Source organism: Bombina bombina, chromosome 2 (assembly GCF_027579735.1).
Source record: "Bombina bombina isolate aBomBom1 chromosome 2, aBomBom1.pri, whole genome shotgun sequence".
NCBI lineage: Eukaryota > Metazoa > Chordata > Amphibia > Anura > Bombinatoridae > Bombina > Bombina bombina.
The window spans coordinates 665925707-665938453 of NC_069500.1; positions in this window are offsets into that span (position 1 = coordinate 665925707).

Sequence of the window (12747 nt, forward strand, 5' to 3'; positions counted from 1 at the left end):
TAAGAAACAAGTTAGAGCTTTTTGGGGTTTGACTGGATATTATAGACGGTTTATTCCAGATTTTACTACAATAGCTGCTCCTTTAACTGATCTTACAAAGACAAAATTACCAGTGATGATTAAATGGTCTACAGAAGCAGATAAGACTTTTAAGCATTTGGCAGTTTTGGTAACTCCAGATTTTTGTAAAGATTTAGATTAGATTAGTGCAGACTGATGCTTCTGATGTTGGTGTGGGGGCTGTTCTTTCCCAAGAGTACCAAGGGGAGGAGTATCCTGTATTATTTCTTAGTAGAAAATTAAACCAACAAGAGAAAAATGACTCTATTGTTAAAAAATAATATTTAGCTATTAAGTGGGCTTTAGAGTCTATTCTGTACTTTTTTTTTGCGGAGGAAAGTCAGGTTGATTACAGATCCTCTCAAATAGATGAGTCAGAATAAGGAGAGGAATTCAAGAGTGACTAGATAGTTTCTTAGTCTGCAGCCTTTTCATTTCATTGTTGAGCACAGAGCAGGTCTTTTGCAGGGCAATGCTGATGGTCTTTCAAGGGTACACTATTTAATGTCTATGGTCGCTCACTCCACCAAGTGTGAGCTGGGGGGGGGGGGAGAAAGTGTGACAGAAAGTCTGGTTTGGTGATAGAGGGAGTATAAATTAGAGCAAGTTTAATACATTTCCCTTTACCATTTTGCTAAGAAACCCCAGGGAAGTGATTAGTGTTTTTAGTTGTGAATACCTTACAGCTGTTAAAGACAATTAAACTAAGGTGTGGCTCATGATTACTGCTCCTATGGTTTAAAAGGGAAGCATTTCTCTAGCTAAGTAGATTACAGCCAGGCAGGAGGACTGATGTGTTGTGTGGTGAAAAATATTATGTACTAAAAGTTTGCTGGATTTTGCAGACAGATATTTGCTGTTTTGGAAGCTTGTGCAGAGACTGAATCTGTTCCTTTTGCCTTACCTGTGAACAAACTGTATGCTACTTTATATATACCTGTATATACAGTATATATATATATATATATATATATATATATATATATATATATATATATATATATATACATATATATATATATATATATATATACATATATATATATATATATATATATATATATATATATATACAACCTAATTCATTTTAAAATTAAGTATAATATTGGAAATTAAAATAAGAATAAAAATGAGAATACAACTGAGAATAAAAATGAGAATCGGGGTGAGGAAAAAACAGCAAATATGGCCATCTAATCAAGATTCATATATCTGTTACTCACTCAGTAAATATAATTTTATCCTATTCAGATTTGTTGACATTAAAATTGAAAAGAAATTAAAAAGAAATTATATTGACTGTTTTCCCCTTTAGACTGGTATGTCTTCCTTTACGACTGAATGATAATAAAGATTATCCAAATATACAGAGTCAAAACTTAAATTCAGTAATTAGCTATCAGTATTTGTTTTTATCAGTTTTGTCACTATCGCCTAGATTATGAGTCTTGCGTTAGCCTTAAAAAGCAGAGTTGAGAGGTCCCAATGCTGCTTTTTAACGCCCGCTGGTATTACGAGTCTGGCAGGTACAGGTGTACCGCTCACTTTTTTCCCCCAATTTAAGCTTACCGCAAATCCCCTTACGTCAATTGCTTATCCTATCTTTTCTATGGGACTTGCATAACGCCGGTATTACGAGTCTTGGAAGAAGTGAGCGGTAGACCCTCTCCTGTCAAGACTCATACCGCATTTAAAAGTCAGTAGTTAAGAGTTTTATGGGCTAACGCTGTAACATAAAACTCTTAACTAAAGTGCTAAAAAGTTCACTAACACCCATAAACTACCTATTAACCCCTAAACCGAGCCCCCCCCACATCGCAAACACTTTAATAAAAAGTTTAACCCCTAATCTGCCGACCGGACATCGCCGCCACTTTAATAAATATATTAACCCCTAAACCGCCGCACTCCCGCCTCGCAAACACTAGTTACATTTTATTAACCCCTAATCTGCCATCCCTAACATCGCCGACACCTACCTACATTTATTAACCCCTAATCTGCCACCCCCAACATCGCCGCTACTATATTAAATCAGTCAAAAGGATTGAGCTTGCATTCTATTGGCTGTTCCAATCAGCCAGTAGAATGCGACCTCAATCCTATTGGCTGATTGCATCATCCAATAGGATTTTTCCTACCTTAATTCCGATTGGCTGATAGAATCCTATACAATTGGAATTCAAGGAACCTTCATTCTTCGTTTGGACTTCGTTTGAAGAGGATGCTCCGCGTCAGCTGGATTGAAGATGGACCCGCTCCGCTCCGGATGGATGAAGATAGAAGATGCCGCCTGGATGAAGACTTCTGCCGGTCTGGAGGTCCTCTTCTGCCCGGATCGGATGAAGACTTCTGCCGGTCTGGAGGTCCACTTGTGCCCGGCTGGGTGAAGACGGCTCAAGGTAGGGTGATCTTCAAGGGGGTAGTGTTAGGTTTTATTAAGGGGGTATTGGGTGAGTTTTAGAGTTGGGTTGGGTGTGTGGGTGGTGGGTTTTAATGTTGGGGGTATTGTATTTTTTTTACAGGTAAAAGAGCTGATTACTTTGGGGCAATGCCCCGCAAAAGGCCCTTTTAAGGTCTATTTGTAATTTAGTGTAGGGTAGGGATTTTTATTATTTTGGGGGGCTTTTTAATTTTATTAGGGGGATTAGAGTAGGTGTAATTAGTTTAAAAAAAATTTAATAATTTTTTTATTTTCTGTAATTTAGTTTTTGTTGTGTTTCATACTTTAGTTTATTTAATTTAATTGTAATTAATTGTAGGTAGTTTAGGTAATTAATTTAATTATAGTGTAGTGTTAGGTGTAATTGTAACTTAGGTTAGGTTAATTTTACAGGTAAATTTGTTTTTATTTTAGCTAGGTAGTTATTAAATAGTTAATAACTATTTAATAACTATTGTACTTAGTTAAAATAAATTCAAAGTTGCCTGTAAAATAAAAATAAATCCTAAAATAGCTACAATGTAACTATTAGTTATATTGTAGCTATCTTATGGTTTATTTTATAGGTAAGTATTTAGTTTTAAATAGGAATAATGTATTTAATTGTAGTCATTTTATTTAGTTTTTTTTAAATTATATTTAAATTAGGGGGGTGTTAGGGTTAGGGTTAGACTTAGGTTTAGGGGTTAATAACTTTATTATAGTTGCAGCGACTTTGGGGGGGCAGATTAGGGGTTAATAAATCTAATGTAGGTGTCGGCAATGTTGGGGGAGGCAGATTATGGGTTCATAAGTATAATGTAGGTGGCAGCGGTGTACGGAGTGGCAGATTAGAGGTTAATAATATAATGCAGGTGGCGACAATGTCGGGGGTGGCAGATTAGGGTTTAATAAGTGTAAGATTAGGGGTGTTTAGACTCAGGGTTCATGTTAGGGTGTTAGGTGTAGACATAAAATTCCTTTCCCCATAGGAATCAATGGGGCTGCGTTAGGAGCTGAACGTTGCTTTTTTGCAGGTGTTAGGTTTTTTTCAGCCGGCTCAGCCCCATTGTTTCCTATGGGGAAATCGTGCACGAGCACGTTTTGCCAGCTTACCGCTACCGTAAGCAACGCTGGTATTGATGTGTGATGTGGAGCTAAATTTTGCTCTACACTCACCTTTTTGCGGCTAACGCCGGGTTTAAAAAAACCTGTAATAACAGCGTTGTCTTAAGGGAGCGTTAAAAAAAAAAAGGCTCGTTAGCAACGCAAACCTTACTGACAAAAACTCTTAATCTACCCGATTATTTATATAAATTCCTGAATATCCAGATCTATATTGAGACCCAGAGGATGTAAACTCTTCAGTTTATGAATCCATAGGGTCTCTCTTTGATGAAGTTTAAGTAATCTATTATCTACACTAGGAGGAATCCAGTCAATGACTTATAATGTTAACCCTCTGTTTGATCCTCCATGTATGTTTTTAAAGTGATTTGATACACTGTGATTGACAAACCCCTTTCAATATTATACAGATGTTCACTGAATCTTTTCTTTATCCTCCTTTTCATACACCCTATATAGATTAAATCACATCTACACTTCAAAAGATATACCACAAAGGTAGAGTCACAGTTACATCTCTGTTTAATTTGAAACTGTTCAGATCTATTCAAATTTGTGAAACTATCTCCCTTTTGTATATTGTTGCACATACTACATGTTTTCTTACCAGATTTAAAAGTCCTATTAGTAATAGCTAACCAGTTGCTAAGGGTATTACTGGCCTGGATATTCCCCCCAATACCCACATTTATAGGGTTTAATTTGCTGGGAGCTAAATTATTTTTTAGTTTCTTATTGCTCTTAAATGTGACCGCTGGTTTTTCTCCTACTACCTGTCCCTTAATTTGATTTTCTGTCTTCTGAACCTTTTTATTCATTTTATCAGATAATTCCTTAAGGTGGATATTGGTCTTATTTTTATTTTTATTCTGCTGTAGGGATTCACTCTTTCTCTTTTTGCCTTCTTGCTTGTTTTAAGAGTTATATATCATAACCTTTGTTTATAATGTTTTATTCTAATATATCTGCTTCCTTCTCAAAATCTTCTGGGAGGGTACAGTTACATCTAAGCCTAAGATATTGTCCTAGGGGTATATTCCTCTTCCAATTAGGTAAATGGGAACTTTTAGCATTGAAAACTATTTTTGTCAGTTAGCTTCCTATAGTTACATACTAAGATTTCCTTCTCACTATTACAAAAAACGATTCAATCCAGAAATTATATCTTAAGTTTGGAATGTTTATCAGTTAGTACTAAGCTATAGTTATTTAAATTTAAATGTTTGGAGAATTTAATAATCAATGTTTCATCTCCTTTCCACAGAATGATTATATCATCTATGTATCTATAATATTTTATTAAGTGACATTTATATGGCTTCCCCTCCCAAACATATCTCTTCTCAAAATCATCCATAAAAAGGTTTGCATACAATGGGGCAAAAGTTGTCCCCATCGCTGTACCTTTAATATGCTTGTAATAATGTCCGTCAAATTTGAAGTAATTTTGTTTAAGAATAAAAGATATTGCCTCTATAATAAATGTTAGATGTAGATCTGGAATATTATAATCTTCAAAAGCATTTTTAATAGCCTCTATTCCTTTATCATGGGGAATATTTGTATAGAGGGATGATACATTAAAAGTTATCCCCCAATAATCTTTTTCCCTCAGTAAGTCTTCAAATTTTTTAATAACCTCTGTGGTGTCTTTAATACAGGACCTCATATTCATAACTTAAGGTAATGGTCTACATATTTAGGCTGTGTCATATTGATCCTATTCCAGACACAATGGGTCTACCTGGGGGGTTTGTCAGATCTTTGTATACCTTCGGTAGGTGGTAAAAAGTGGATACCACTGGGTTAGGTCGAATAATGAAATTGACTTCATCTAGTGTCAGAATACCATTATCTTTAGCCCTCTGCATAAAACATTTTTTTTTTGAAGGCTTACTGTGGGAAGATTATTGGTGGATAACTTTTGACGTATCATCCCTCTATACAAATATTCCCCATGATAAAGGAATAGAGGCTATTAAAAATGCATTTGAATATTATAATATTCCAGATTTACATCTAACATTTATTATAGAGGCAGTATCTTTTATTCTTAACCACAATTACTTCAAATTTGAGGGACATTATTACCAGCAGATTAAAGGTACAGCAATGGGGACAACCTTTGCACCATTGTATGCAAACCTTTTTATGGATGGTTTTGAGAGGAGATATGTTTTGGATGGGAACCCATATAAATGTCACCTTATAAATATTATAGATACATAGATGATATTATCATCCTATGGAAAGGAAATGAAACTTTGATTAATAAACTCTCCAAACATTTCAATTTAAATAACTATAACTTAACACTAACTGAGAAACATTCCAAACTTAAAATAGAATTCCTGGATTTAATCCTTTTTTTAATAATGAGAAGGCAATCTCAGTATGTAACAATAATAAGCCAACTGACAAAAATAGCGTTTTCACTGCTAAAAGTGCCCATTTACCTAATTGTAAGAGGGATATACGCCTAGAACAATATTTTAGGATTAGACATCACTGTACCCTCCCAGAAGATTTTGAGAAGGAAGCAGATTTATAAGAAGAAAAATGTATAAACAAAGGTTATTATATATCTCTCTTAAAACAAGCAAGAAGTAAGGCAAAAAGAGAAATAGAGAATCCATACTACAGAATAAAAATAAGACCAATATCCACCTTAAGGAACTATATGATAGAATGAATAAAAAGGATCAGAAGACAGAACATCAAAATAGGTTTATCACCACATATAGTGAAGGGGTAGAAATGATAAAGAAAACACTCAATAAATATTGGGATATCATCAGAGCAGATCCTATCCTTGGGGAGGTATTAGGAGAAAAACCAGTGGTCACATTTAAGAAAAATAAGAGCCTAAAACATAATTTAGCTCCCAGCAAATTATGCCCTATAAATGGGGGTATTGGGGGGAATATCCAGGCCAGTAATACCCTTAGCAACTGGTTAGCTATACCTAATGGCACTTTTAAATATGGTAAGAATACATGTAGTATGTGCACCCATATACAAAAAGGGAGATAGTTTTCAGAATTTTAATAGTTCTGAACAGTTTCAAATTAAGCAGAGATGTAACTGTGACGCTATCTTTGTGGTATATCTTTTGAAGTGTAGATGTGATTTAATCTATATAGGTCGTACGAAAAGGAGGATAAAGAAAATATTTAGTGAACATCTGTATAATATTAAAAGGGGGTTCACCAATCATAGCATATCAAATCACTTTAAAAACATACACAGGGGATCAAGCAGAGGGTTAACAATACAATTCATTGACTGGATTCCTCCTATTGTAGAGAATAGATTACTTAAACTTCATCAAAGAGAGACCCTATGGATTAAAACATTTTAGAGTTTACATCCTAGTTGTCTCAATATAGATCTGGATATTCAAGCATTTATATAAATGATGGGACAAAGCTGATACAATCAAATACTGATAGATAGTGGGATAGGTCCCACCACAAGCTTGGATCCGACCCCGATGAGGTCCACAAAAAGACCACATATGTCAGAAAACGAGGCAGTAGAGGCCGATCCATTGCTACCAAGAAATAGAAACTATCCAGATTAAATCAGGGTATATTCAATCTCTCCTCATATCTTTTATCCATTGAGGAAAAAAGAATACTCAAAAAAGGTTTATCCTTTTGTCCACCCAATCCTCCAAAAATATTTGATGTTTTTGTGGATGTTAATACCTTTACTCGCAAGCTTACTTTACAAAACATTTTTGCTAACAAAAAATTAAAGAATGATCAAATTAACATTACGGAATTCCATCTTATATTGACTAATAATATGCCAGCAAACAAACACATTCCATGTGTTACATATAATGTTGAGGATCTTACAAGTCATCTTTTTGATGATTACATACATACCACTGTAAAAAACAAATCTAATTTTCTTTCATGTAATTAGCAAGAGTCCATGAGCTAGTGACGTATGGGATATACATTCCTACCAGGAGGGGCAAAGTTTCCCAAACCTCAAAATGCCTATAAATACACCCCTCACCACACCCACAATTCAGTTTTTACAAACTTTGCCTCCGATGGAGGTGGTGAAGTAAGTTTGTGCTAGATTCTACGTTGATATGCGCTCCGCAGCAAGTTGGAGCCCGGTTTTCCTCTCAGCGTGCAGTGAATGTCAGAGGGATGTGAGGAGAGTATTGCCTATTTGAATGCAGTGATCTCCTTCTACGGGGTCTATTTCATAGGTTCTCTGTTATCGGTCGTAGAGATTAATCTCTTACCTCCCTTTTCAGATCGACGATATACTCTTATATATACCATTACCTCTGCTGATTCTCGTTTCAGTACTGGTTTGGCTTTCTACAAACATGTAGATGAGTGTCCTGGGGTAAGTAAATCTTATTTTCTGTGACACTCTAAGCTATGGTTGGGCACTTTATTTATAAAGTTCTAAATATATGTATTCAAACATTTATTTGCCTTGACTCAGAATGTTCAACTTTCCTTATTTTCAGACAGTCAGTTTCATATTTGGGATAATGCATTTGAATCAATCATTTTTCTTACCTTAAAAATTTGACTTTTTTTCCCTGTGGGCTGTTAGGCTCGCGGGGGCTGAAAATGCTTCATTTTATTGCGTCATTCTTGGCGCGGACTCTTTTGGCGCAAAAATTCTATTTCCGTTTCCGGCGTCATACGTGTCGCCGGAAGTTGCGTCATTTTTTTGACGTTATTTTGCGCCAAAAATGTCGGCGTTCCGGATGTGGCGTCATTTTTGGCGCCAAAAGCATTTAGCCGCCAAATAATGTGGGCGTCTTATTTGGCGCAAAAAAATATGGGCGTTGCTTTTGTCTCCACATTATTTTAGTCTCATTTTTCATTGCTTCTGGTTGCTAGAAGCTTGTTCTTTGGCATTTTTTCCCATTCCTGAAACTGTCATTTAAGGAATTTGATCAATTTTGCTTTATATATATGTTGTTTTTTCTCTTACATATTGCAAGATGTCCCACGTTGCATCTGAGTCAGAAGATACTACAGGAAAATCGCTGTCTAGTGCTGAATCTACCAAAGCTAAGTGTATCTGCTGTAAACTTTTGGTAGCTATTCCTCCAGCTGTTGTTTGTATTGATTGTCATGACAAACTTGTTAAAGCAGATAATATTTCCTTTAGTAAAGTACCATTGCCTGTTGCAGTTCCTTCAACATCTAAGGTGCAGAATGTTCCTGATAATATAAGAGATTTTGTTTCTGAATCCATAAAGAAGGCTATGTCTGTTATTTCTCCTTCTAGTTAACGTAAAAAATCTTTTAAAACTTCTCTCCCTACAGATGAATTTTTAAATGAACATCATCATTCTGATTCTGATGACTCCTCTGGTTCAGAGGATTCTGTCTCAGAGGTTGATGCTGATAAATCTTCATATTTATTTAAAATGGAATTTTTTCGTTCTTTACTTAAAGAAGTACTAATTGCTTTAGAAATAGAGGATTCTGGTCCTCTTGATACTAATTCTAAACGTTTGGATAAGGTATTTAAAGCCCCTGTGGTTATTCCAGAAGTTTTTCCTGTTCCTAATGCTATTTCTGCAGTAATTTCCAAAGAATGGGATAAATTGGGTAATTCATTTACTCCTTCTAAACGTTTTAAGCATTTATATCCTGTGCCGTCTGACAGATTAGAATTTTGGGACAAGATCCCTAAAGTTGATGGGGCTATTTCTACCCTTGCTAAACGTACTACTATTCCTACGTCAGATGGTACTTCGTTTAAGGATCCTCTAGATAGGAAAATTGAATCCTTTCTAAGAAAAGCTTATCTGTGTTCAGGTAATCTTCTTAGACCTGCTATATCTTTGGCTGATGTTGCTGCAGCTTCAACTTTTTGGTTGGAAACTTTAGCGCAACAAGTAACACATCGTGATTCTCATGATATTATTATTCTTCTTCAGCATGCTAATAATTTTATCTGTGATGCCATTTTTGATATTATCAGAGTTGATGTCAGGTTTATGTCTCTAGCTATTTTAGCTAGAAGAGCTTTATGGCTTAAAACTTGGAATGCTGATATGGCTTCTAAATCAACTTTACTTTCCATTTCTTTCCAGGGTAACAAATTATTTGGTTCTCAGTTGGATTCCATTATTTCAACTGTTACTGGTGGGAAAGGAACTTTTTTACCACAGGATAAAAAATCTAAAGGTAAAAACAGGGCTAATAATCGTTTTCGTTCCTTTCGTTTTAACAAAGAACAAAAGCCTGATCCTTCATCCTCAGGAGCAGTTTCAGTTTGGAAACCATCTCCAGTCTGGAATAAATCCAAGCCAGCTAGAAAGGCAAAGCCTGCTTCTAAGTCCACATGAAGGTGCGGCCCTCATTCCAGCTGAGCTGGAATGAGGCAGGTTACGTTTTTTCAAGGAAATTTGGATCAATTCTGTTCACAATCTTTGGATTCAGAGCATTGTTTCAGAAGGGTACAGAATTGGTTTCAAGATGAGACCTCCTGCAAAGAGATTTTTTCTTTCCCGTGTCCCAGTAAATCCAGTAAAAGCTCAAGCATTTCTGAAATGTGTTTCAGATCTAGAGTTGACTGGAGTAATTATGCCAGTTCCAGTTCCGGAACAGGGGATGGGGTTTTATTCAAATCTCTTCATTGTACCAAAGAAGGAGAATTCCTTCAGACCAGTTCTGGATCTAAAAATATTGAATCGTTATGTAAGGATACCAACGTTCAAGATGGTAACTGTAAGGACTATCTTGCCTTTTGTTCAGCAAGGGAATTATATGTCCACAATAGATTTACAGGATGCATATCTGCATATTCCGATTCATCCAGATCATTATCAGTTCCTGAGATTCTCTTTTCTGGACAAGCATTACCAGTTTGTGGCTCTGCCGTTTGGCCTAGCTACAGCTCCAAGAATTTTTACAAAAGTTCTCGGTGCCCTTCTGTCTGTAATCAGAGAACAGGGTATTGTGGTATTTCCTTATTTGGACGATATCTTGGTACTTGCTCAGTCTTTACATTTAGCAGAATCTCATACGAATCGACTTGTGTTGTTTCTTCAAGATCATGGTTGGAGGATCAATTTACCAAAAAGTTCTTTGATTCCTCAGACAAGGGTAACCTTTCTGGGTTTCCAGATGGATTCAGTGTCCATGACTCTGTCTTTAACAGACAAGAGACGTCTAAAATTGATTGCAGCTTGTCGAAACCTTCAGTCACAATCATTCCCTTCGGTAGCCTTATGCATGGAAATTCTAGGTCTTATGACTGCTGCATCGGACGCGATCCCCTTTGCTCGTTTTCACATGCGACCTCTTCAGCTCTGTATGCTGAAGCAATGGTGCAAGGATTACACGAAGATATCTCAAACAATATCTTTAAAACCGATTGTTCGACACTCTCTAACATGGTGGACAGATCACCATCGTTTAATTCAGGGGGCTTCTTTTGTGCTTCCGACCTGGACTGTAATTTCAACAGATGCAAGTCTCACAGGTTGGGGAGCTGTGTGGGGATCTCTGACGGCACAAGGAGTTTGGGAATCTCAGGAGGTGAGATTACCGATCAATATTTTGGAACTCCGTGCAATTTTCAGAGCTCTTCAGTTTTGGCCTCTTTTGAAGAGAGAATCGTTCATTTGTTTTCAGACAGACAATGTCACAACTGTGGCATACATCAATCATCAAGGAGGGACTCACAGTCCTCTGGCTATGAAAGAAGTATCTCGAATTTTGGTTTGGGCGGAATCCAGCTCCTGTCTAATCTCTGCGGTTCATATCCCAGGTATAGACAATTGGGAAGCGGATTATCTCAGTCGCCAAACGTTGCATCCGGGCGAATGGTCTCTTCACCCAGAGGTATTTCTTCAGATTGTTCAAATGTGGGAACTTCCAGAAATAGATCTGATGGCGTCCCATCTAAACAAGAAACTTCCCAGGTATCTGTCCAGATCCCGGGATCCTCAGGCGGAGGCAGTGGATGCATTATCACTTCCTTGGAAGTATCATCCTGCCTATATCTTTCCGCCTCTAGTTCTTCTTCCAAGAGTAATCTCCAAGATTCTGAAGGAATGCTCGTTTGTTCTGCTGGTAGCTCCGGCATGGCCTCACAGGTTTTGGTATGCGGATCTTGTCCGGATGGCCTCTTGCCAACCGTGGACTCTTCCGTTAAGACCAGACCTTCTGTCACAAGGTCCTTTTTTCCATCAGGATCTGAAATCCTTAAATTTAAAGGTATGGAGATTGAACGCTTGATTCTTGGTCAAAGAGGTTTCTCTGACTCTGTGATTAATACTATGTTACAGGCTTGTAAATCTGTATCTCGAGAGATATATTATAGAGTCTGGAAGACTTATATTTCTTGGTGTCTTTCTCATCATTTTTCTTGGCATTCTTTTAGAATACCGAGAATTTTACAGTTTCTTCAGGATGGTCTAGATAAGGGTTTGTCCGCAAGTTCTTTGAAAGGACAAATCTCTGCTCTTTCTGTTCTTTTTCACAGAAAGATTGCTATTCTTCCTGATATTCTTTGTTTTGTACAAGCTTTGGTTCGTATAAAACCTGTCATTAAGTCAATTTCTCCTCCTTGGAGTTTGAATTTGGTTCTGGGAGCTCTTCAAGCTCCTCCGTTTGAACCTATGCATTCATTGGACATTAAATTACTTTCTTGGAAAGTTTTGTTCCTTTTGGCCATCTCTTCTGCCAGAAAAGTTTCTGAATTATCTGCTCTTTCTTGTGAGTCTCCTTTTCTGATTTTTCATCAGGATAAGGCGGTGTTGCGAACTTCTTTTGAATTTTTACCTAAAGTTGTGAATTCCAACAACATTAGTAGAGAAATTGTGGTTCCTTCATTATGTCCTAATCCTAAGAATTCTAAGGAGAAATTGTTGCATTCTTTGGATGTTGTTAGAGCTTTGAAATATTATGTTGAAGCTACAAAATCTTTCCGTAAGACTTCTAGTCTATTTGTTATCTTTTCCGGTTCTAGAAAAGGCCAGAAAGCTTCTGCCATTTCTTTGGCATCTTGGTTGAAATCTTTAATTCATCTTGCCTATGTTGAGTCGGGTAAAACTCCGCCTCAGAGAATTACAGCTCATTCTACTAGGTCAGTTTCTACTTCCTGGGCATTTAGGAATGAAGCTTCGGTTG